This window comes from Harpia harpyja, chromosome 4, assembly GCF_026419915.1.
Source record: "Harpia harpyja isolate bHarHar1 chromosome 4, bHarHar1 primary haplotype, whole genome shotgun sequence".
In the NCBI taxonomy this organism is placed as follows: Eukaryota; Metazoa; Chordata; class Aves; order Accipitriformes; family Accipitridae; genus Harpia; species Harpia harpyja.
Genome location: NC_068943.1, coordinates 49966192 through 49976335, shown reverse-complemented (window position 1 = coordinate 49976335; position 10144 = coordinate 49966192).

The following is a 10144-nucleotide window of genomic DNA, read 5'->3' as shown; positions in this document are numbered from 1 at the left end:
CCGCCCCGCCCTGCCCCGGCGGCGGTTCCCGGCCGGTGCGGCGGAGCTGTTGAAAATATTTTGATAAAGAAATTAAAATCCAATTATATAAGAGTTTGGTTTGATTAAGAAGTAGAAAATTGTGAAGCATAATGTGTAGCAGTGTTAAGTTTGAAATGTAGTCACAGAAACTTTAGGAACTGTGTTATGTGTGACTATAGGAACCTTAGTATTGTTAAGTTTGAAATAAGCAAACCATAGAAACCTCACCAGGAAGATACTGGTCTTTCTATGTTTCGTTTCAAAAACTAAGGAAACCGTCATGGACACCAGTTTGCTGCTTGGAAACCCCCTTACCCTTCCCATCTCGATTTGAGGATTCTAATCAGTAGAGTTAAGTGAAATTGACCAATGATTGTTTTAACATAAGAATATTAATGAGGTGGTATGATTAAAAGACCAATCATTGAAAAGGAATTAACATTTTGCTTGGAAATCTAGTGAATATGTATAACAAGTGTGTATTTAACTGTATTGTTAGACAAGACAGGTGCACACGATAGGTGGAGCGATCCCCCGTGTGCCCAGCGCTGCAATAAAGGAGTGCCTGCTTCTTAACTTCTCATTGCTGATAAGGAGTTTTATTCCGGATTTCGGCAACAGAGCTGCGGTAGCGAGAGAGGGGTCAGGAGCTGCTCTAACGGCATCTCGTGTCATCGGGTCCCGGCTCTCAGGGAGGTCCGGCTTATCCGCCAGAAGTACATCGGCCTCGGAAGACTGAGCGGAGACGACGGCTGGGGCGGGGGGGGGGGCGTTTAAGGCGGCACCTGGCGCTGCCCAGCAAAACAACCGTGAAAGTGCCCTTGTTAAGCTGAGGGCAGCCGGCGGCGGGCGATGGGCGGGGGTCTCGGGGGTGCCTTCGAAAGACAGCGGTGACGAGTTAGCCCTGCTGACCGAATGGGGGTGAGGGGGGGGCCGGCCGGGAGGACCGGGTGTGAAGTCAGCTGGCTGACAGCTGCTGCCCGGCATCCCCCACCCTCCCATGTGCTCGATGGTTCTGGAAAGCTGTGAAGATAGTCACGAACGACGAGGTTCGTTACTTAACCAATTTCAAGGCGAGAATAATGGGGCAGGGGAACGGGTCGCCCGGCCAGGCTGCGGCTTCCCAGTCTGCGGGGGTAATGAGGCTGTGATGGGACAAGGCCCTGAGAAACACGGTCTGAGGGCCCTGTGCCCTCCAGAGATCCCCAGCTGCTTCATAATTATTCTGTCAGTCACAGGTTTACAGTACAATAAAGGTTGGCTTTATATATCCTGGATATATAGATCCTGGATGATGGAAAACTCTTGTTAACCGGTAGTTTGTCACCCACAGAGTGCTGTGGTGTTGCATAGCAAACAATAACTCTTAAGTTCCTTGTTAGCTGTTGTACCTGGTGCTCTAGTTCCAGATACCTGAATTTCAAATGTTAATCATTCATCAGGCCTTCATGGGAACACGAATACCTCAGCATAATTTGTAACTTAGTAATACTGTAAACACCCTGAGGAAATAATTTTACAAGGCAATATGTAAGAAGGTTTACATTGAAACTTAAAATTGTTTGGGTGTTCTTTCTTAGGGCTGGTATTTGTGTCCACATTCCTTTTCTCCACTAAAATGAATGTAATTTCTGTCATTGTCCTCACCTGTTATGCTGCTGAAAGACTGAGAAGTTTTTCCTGATGTATAAATTTATTTCCCTCCTAATGTTGGATGACTGCTTGCCTTACTTGTGTGTGTTACTGGTAAGTTTAAAAAAAAAAAAACAAACCCCACAACCAAAACTCTTTGAAACCTATTAATCCTTTTTTAATTCTATCCTTGTTAGAGGGCTTTTTATGCAAGGAAGGAACAAGTGGTACAGTGGTCGTTCCAGTTAGTTACATCAGGCTCTGTTCTTGTTCTTCCTCAAGAAAAACTCTCATAGAAGTTAATGAGATTTCACCTGCATAAAGATTCAGTGCTGGGTGTAGACTAATTTATTTTCATCTCAACAGTAACAATTCTATGCTCTTTTCACTTTAGAGAAACACCTGATCAGCTGTGCTTAACTTCATCATTTTAATAAGAGACTGCACTGGAACGTCTTCAAATTTTCCTTTTGCAGGTCACTTTAACTCCCTTTACACTATCAGTGGTTCCATTTCTACAGCCAGTTTTGTGGTCTGAGACTATCAGTAGTATGAAGGTATTACTTCTCTACTATAGAAAAGCTACCTTAGATTTGATTGTTCACATAATTTAATTACTAGTTCACGCTTACATGATTGTAAAGTATGTTCATCTCTTGCATATGCCATCAGCTATAAATTGTTATACAGGAGTAGCAGCATTTTAAGCTGCCAGCAGTCACTTTGTGTTATGTCAGGTTATGCTAGCTCTACTTGCACTGGCAAAAAACAATGCTTATATATTTGTTTCACTATTGTATATATTCAGGCTCTAAGGACACTTACAGGATAGGCAGTCTGGGTGTTATATGTGCTAGTTTTGGTATTTGAAAAAATTACAAGAATATCCATGCTCCTAATTTTTAGTTTATTGCAGATAGTCAAAACTAATGAATTTGAAAAATAAAATTAAAAAGAGGCAAAAAGTGGGGCAGATAAGCTTTTAGCTGTTGGCAAAGCAAAGCTAGTTTTTACATCACCTTTAATATCTTCCTTTTAGTCTTTTCAATGTGGATAATTTTGTTGATGTTTGAACAATTTTGAGGATATTGGCAAAGGTGCAATACCTAGATTTACAGTTATAGTAAACAGTCTTCTTATTACTCTTTTCTTAAGGCTTTAATTCTTCCATCCACCTAATTTGTAATATCTAATAAATGGTCTTACAACTGTAACAACTGTAAATATTTACACCTTAGTAAACCTAATACAACTTTTCCAATTTGTTTTTATAAATTTTAGTTTGGGAGGGATTTTTTTAGGGAATAATTGTATCTCTGAAATTCCAGTCTTATTTTATAAATCTGATCTCAAAGAGAACCCTGATCTCAAGCTATCTTCTGGAAAACTGTGATGCAAAGGCCTTTTTCTTCATGGAAACTATGGGCCTGTACGGCATGAGGAGACCCTGAGCAGCTGTAGTGCACTCGACTTTTTCTGTGTAGCAAAGGTATACTTAGACTGTCCTTGACATATTTTTATCTAACTTGTTCTTCAAAACTTCTAATAAAAGAGATTCTATAACCTTCCCTGTATCCAATTTTTCCTACTAGACCCACAAATACAGGGCCATTAAATGTAATGGAAAGGCTATAGGAACACAGTGTAATTGTATATTTAACGATGTGGGAAAAAAATGTACATCACACACTGTATTTAAAATGTATAAAGTACTGTGATGTTCTCCTCTGTTACTTTAAAAAAATTCAAATAGGTTTCAAGCTCAAATTATGACTCGTGAAGGCCTCTAAATTGGTGCGGTTCATAGATTTTTAAGCTGTTGTTTTTACTCTAGCAAAACATGAACAGTTCCGCGAATTGCAGGCCAGAACGTTTATTCATATGAATGTCACGGGAAAATGGGCAGAGCGTCTCACATCAGCGGGGTAGCTCCCTTGAGTATTAGTTTGTAAGGTTAAGCCTTATGACTACAAGCCTGCTTGCTCAGATTGACGTGCTTATGTGTGTGCACTTTCTCTTCATCTTCTATCTGACCCCTCCAGAGAAAAGCAGCCTGAAGTCAGTAGCCAGACGATTAAAGAGTAGCACATTTCTTTTGTCTGGGAACTCAGTCAAGATTTGTTTCCCGACTATCCAGCTGCAAAATACTTACTATGAGAAAAAAGAAACCATGGGAGTCTGATTTATGGCAGCAAGACTGCTCTTCCAAAAGAATCTATATTTATATAAAACAGAAAAAACATCTACCAAACACTATCTTCTCACATGTATTTTGATTCACGGGGAAAGCATTATGGTCAGAGCTAAAGCTCTGTATCCTGTTTATTATACATAGGTCTCACATGAATGTCAGCATATACATCCCCTGGCAATTCCTTGCACATATTTTTCATTCCCCCCCTTTTTTTTTCCCCTATGCAAAAGCACATGCAAAAATATACTAAAAATGTAAGTTCATATTTTTATTCTTATTTATTTTTCATCAGGAAGAAATTGAGTATGTTCTAGCACGTGTGGGGGGCTTTATGTGCTCAATTTAACATACACTTAGGAAAGTGCTTTGTACTCAGCGGTCCTTACATAAAATGTTTAATTAAGCCTTTTGCCAATATCATTAAGTTTGTACAACACAGTGTGCCTCTGGCACCTAATTTAACACACGAACGTTCTCATTTTTTTCCCCAGTAATGTTCTTCAGGCAGAGTTAAATGTGACTTTTGAATAAAAGGTTAAAAGCTAAAATACTAATCAGTCTGGTTTTATTTGCAATTCCTTATTGATGAGGGTTTTTTTGTCAAATATGGTGTATTTCAGTGACTTCATTGTACTTTAGTCAAAGCTAAAATAGAAGTGAAATTGGTTCTAAGGAACGCAAACACATTGAAGAAGTGCTTGAAGTCAAATAAGGAATCATGAGTTATCTTAATTTTCCTCCCCTTAGGGATATTGAACTCCTGCAGGAACTTCTAAAGATCTTCCTGTTTAGGTCATTTTCTTTTGTTTTATAAAGCTTTGTCTTTTCTTTTGTGACATGAACATTTTATACAAATGTAAGGCTGTTTCATGAGTATTCATCCTGCGTCGGATGCCATTCCTAGCTCTGCACTTCCAAAAGCAGGGTGGGTACCAAACAGATTCAGGAATGTCACTGTCCAGCAAATGGTTCCTTTTTGCAGCGGGGCAGAGAAAGCCAACATAAGAGCCCTGTTACAGGCACCAGTTCTCCTTTGGTGCTCACTTATCCAAACCTTCCCATTGTTGGGATGCTGAAGAGGGAACCAAAACTGTTTTCCACCATTAGCATGGGGTTCGGAGTAGCAACTTGGCTCCTTACTTACTTACTTACTCCCTACTAAATCTGTGCATAAGTCCAAAAGGTTTTAATAGAGACACAAAAATATTCTTAACACAGTCCCTGTTCTCTTTTATCCTGTCATATTTTTAAACTGTCTTCTGCAATACAAATGTCAGAAATGACTATTGAATATTTTTATAAAAAATGAGCAGACTGTTACTAAGAAACTACCAGACCCTGCTGACTCCAACCCCCCCAGCTCTATTTTTAAGAGACACTATCATTCATATTTTAAGCTTTTCACATAATGATAATAATGCTTCTTAGCTAAATTATCTAATCTTAAAAGCATCTAAAGCATCCAACATCTAATGCTTTCACCTTTTGATTTGTGGAAATAAGAGATACTAAAAAGTACAAGATTACTTGTTTCTTCCCTCTTTTAGTTTTTTTTCATTTATATGCTTGCTATAAACTGTAAACCATGCACATTTTACCCACACATTTATCCAAAAGTCTATCCATACATTTGATTTCATATATTTTCCCAAAGAAAATTTTGTTCTTCATTTACCAAATATAGGATTTATTCACATATATACATGTATATGTTTCATAGGAATTTTCTCCTCACGTTGACGAAGTATTTTAGTAGTATTTTAGTAATTGCTGCAGTGCTTTTACCATTATTTTTTCTGTGGTGTCTGCACATCTTGAATTCTGAAAAGCCTTGCATTGATTTAGATTTTTCTGTGCAACTTCAGTTGATTGTTATTGAGGGAAGATTAACTAGGGTAAGGTGAATTCTGTGGTTTGATTTGAAGCCTGTGAGTTTTGCTATTCTAATCTCTTCTGGCATGAAGCTCTGCAGCTATGACCAAGTTAAAAAAAAAAAAAAAAGGAAAAAAGCCCTGTCTGCTTCAGTTTGAAGCAGACAGTTTCATTGAACCAGGAAAGGTAGCATGGGAAGCCCTAACTGTGGAGCATGAAATGGTATTGGTAAGGGTATGAGATGGTTAGAAACCCTGAGCAAAATGCTGAAATTCATTGGCCACTGCAGAATACAAGCATGTTAGTTATTCTCCCAGTTGTTCCCTGTGTGTGTGACAGAAATGGAAATCCTCTGAAATAACTAATGAATTCTGTTATTATGGTTACTGCAGTCTGTACTGTCTGAATACATTAAATTATTTAATAGGAGACTATACAAATAAAGAGCAAGTCAGAGGATGATAGCTCAAAATAAGCCATTTCTCTGGCTACCTCTCCCCTCTCCATTCCCCCTTCCTCCCTACAGACAATATTGTGAAGGCAAAATGGCCAAACTGCTGTCTTGGGAAATTGTGCAAGTGACAAAAGCTGACATACACATGTATGTACAAATTTCTGACATGCACCAGTGCTGGAAGATTTAAAAATTATAACAATTAAAAAGGTTGCTCTAGACTGCCATTCTAAAACTATTTATGTCCCATGTTCAGAAGAACCGAAGGACCCTTAAAGCAGCCATCTTTAGACCTCAGGTTACCAGGGTCTGGTCCTCACTTTCAGCTGATACTTGTTTATACAACATAAGATAGGTCCAGCAGGAAATATAGTCAATAGCCTTGCAGTTAGATTACACAAAAGATCTGAGATGTGGCTGTTCAAAGTCCCTGGACTAAATCAGGAAAACCATTTTCCTACAGCTTTGGAATAGGTTTTTACCACTAAGATAGGATCTCCCATAAGAAACTACATCCTAAAGCAGAGAAAACTTTGCTGAAGTTTAATCTAAATTGAAGATACATGTTTTAAAAAAATTGGTATCTTCCAGTTGTTTCAATGGCAAATTAAGAAATGGTTCTCTGAACAGTCAAAGGCCTCTCCTGACTGATGCTGGCAGCCATGAGAGTGGAGGGAGAGAAGGGTGGAAGCTGGCTCATGTGATATTACTGCCAGAAGCAAAGAATGGAACAAAAGAGTAGTTCACCCTGTGGTTGTGACACTTTGCTGTTTTATAAATCAGGCAAAATTTCCAAGGTTAATGCTTTCACTGCTTTATACTATTGCCATATTCCAGTCTAAAAGTTTAAAAATGTATGTAACCATGGCCAAGTCTAAATCTAAATTCCAGAAATACATTGAGTTGAAGCTGACTGCTGTTGTAATAGTTCTAAGCATTTTGAAGTGTTTTCTTCCCATGAGCAGCACCTCCTTCTTGCAAGGGTTACGCTTGGTCTCATTGTTCAGCCAGTAACTGATCTCAGGCATTCGCAAAATTGGGAAATGTTCCCTTGTGACTCTTCATTCTTAATTACAAATTAAGACATGACCCTTAATTAGACTACATGTGGAAGAGTTTCCCTGCCATTCTGGAGTTCAGAAGTGTCTTCCCCTGTCCTGCTGTAACCACAAAGGCTGTCAGCACAACACTGCTGACACCACAAAGTGTTGTACCTGTTGCCAATAAAAAAAAACGCCTCATGGCCTGGTCTGAGCATTGGTATTACACAAGCAAAAGAAGCATCTCCTGGGTCCACACTACCATAGTCGGTAAAAGTTTGTAGCATGCAGCAGGATATCTAGTGGTCTTAAAGGAATTTCTGACATTTATTAGTAGTATTTCACTCCATGCTTACAGCTGCTGTAAAATAGCAGTGTAAATAATGTAGAACAACTCTATGACATAATACTGTATTTCAGTCTCACCAGCAATTTCATGTAATCAGTATAATTAGATTAGGATTGATTATTGTGTAATGGGTTACGATCAAGGGCTCTGAAGATAGCTCTGACTGGAATTTTGCCATTTTCCTTTTAAATTTAAACATAAATCCTGAGCACACATATACTATCTGTGGTTCTTTTAAAACATTTTAAGTTTAAAATAGGATGGTTTTTCTCCCAAGGTGCTGTTTCTTTCAGCAAGAATTTGACTGAGACAGAGAATCTCCTTTTCTCTACCATAGACAAAGCTGTCAGAGGGTGCCAGTAGTGAGGGACAGTAAGAGTTACTGCCTCTGGGAATTCAGGCCCTGAAAAAATCACAGGTCCATCCCGAATCTAGTGGAAGCAGGATGATACTATCCCAGGGAATTCAAACTATTTTCTGGTTTTAATAAAAATTAAAATAAGAATCCTGAGTTCACGTAGCAACTGTGTATCTTCTGGATAAGATATATTCACGGCATCATTTCTCCACTGAAGTTGACTATTTGACGCAGTTTTGGGACGAAATCTTATCTGAAGGCCAGCACACAGATCAAAGGTCTCTGGATATAGCACAGTATGATGGTTTAATATAACTCAGCAATTTCCTTTGTCAAATTCTGATGATTAACTAATTTTGACATTAGCAAACTATCTAGTGTATTGCAAACTTACATATAACCCTAACTGAAGCAGTCTGAAGATAACATATTTTAATATATTTTTCAGACTAAAATTGTTGCATGAAGTCAGAAACCAAATGCTTCGTTTGACTAATGCAGTATTATGATAACAAAATGTAAGAAGTTCCTAGATATATTACTTTCTCAGGATGTGTTAATATCTTCTATTTACCCAGCATCATGGAAATAGGTGACATACATTCTAATTTTGCATTTAGACATTGTCAAACAACTTCTAGAGTTAAATAGATTTCACAGTAGATAAAATTGATTTCAGCTGATTTGTCCCTATTGCAAGGGCCTAGGGTGTACCTTAATCACCCTTTCCAGCCTCACCTGAGCACCCCACACACACACTCCCCCAGCTCATTGGCCCAGGAGTCCCATTTGAGCTTGCTCAGGTGCTGGCCTCTGTTGTTTGAGCTCTGCTGTAGGTAGGTTTGTGTTCAGTCCAGTCTCTTGCTGTTTCTGAGAGGCTTTCTGGTTCTGCTTATTATCCTGTCTTGTCTGAGGTGCTTTTTTGGGTGATAGCACCTGTTACTATCACCAAATTCACCCTGCTTGGCTGCTGCAGGACTGTACGCTGGTCGGTAAAGTCTGTGTTCTTCCTTGTGTTGTTATTGCCCCTGACTCCTCTGGAGTAGTCCCACTTCTGCTCTTTCTATATCTTTATTTTAGGTGCATCTGAAGGAAAAAAACTAAAGAAGTCTGCTGCAACCTTTGCTCATTAGTACCACAAAAGCCTTTCACAAATATGGTACCTCACAAATGCAGCATTGTTCCTTATGAAATACTCAGAATGGCTTTACACTTAGAAGCTAAATATACTGCACAAGGGTTTTCAGGCTTCATTCAGTGTTGAAAACGGCCATCATTCATGTATTTCATGAAGTGAGCTGTTCATTGCTGCTCTCCAGCTAGAAGTAGGTTAGAGCAGTCAGTCAGTATGTAACGGAGGCTACAAGCTCAGTGACAGACTGTGCCAGAATTCTTTAGATGATGCAAAGGTTGGGTTTTGTTGGGTTTTTTTTCCTCAGATGGGCAAAATACACACTTCTTTATAGTTTTACTCTCATGTCTGTCAGTTTTGTATGATGCACATTAAGATGTTTTTTACACAGTCTAATCTGCATAAGTATTTGGGTTTGGAGCATTATTGTAGTTTTAAAGTGAATCTCCAGGCTGTCCACTTACCGCATGTTGATTTGGTTTAGTGTGCCAGAAGGTTTGTCTCTGTTGAGCACCAAATACCATCGCTTTCTAAAAAGTTCTGAAACAATGGCTGGTCCTCAGGCCAGCTTTGAACAATGCATGAGCTTGTTCAGGGGTACCAGCCGAAAATTACTTTTAGCTAAAACTCTTGAACTGCATACATGGTATTCTCAGCACCATCTACAGATTTTATTTTATTGTACTAAAGTAGTAAGTAATACAGCCTTAGCTTTGGTCGTAGTCTGCACTGTTAACCTTACTGACAACACAGTAATACTTAAACTCCTTCAAAGCTGACAGAAGCATGACCCTGTTTTTGATTTTTGCCTAACTAGATAACTTATGCTCATAACTGCCTTAAGAGAAGATAAACTCATCTAAGTTGATTTAACTTTCACTCTGTCCCATGTTCTAATCTAAAGAATGCAGGAATAAATTGCCAAATGCTAGGGCATTTTTCTTGTTGCAGTATAAGAGTAGGAAAAAGTCAGGGAACGTGACTGCCGCAATTCCTTGATAATAATAGTTAAAAAAAAATTCTTAGCCTTAGAAGTTGTATATGGATTTTTGGGAAGGATCTTGTCTGTTTTTGAGGTTGTGAAACTTTCTA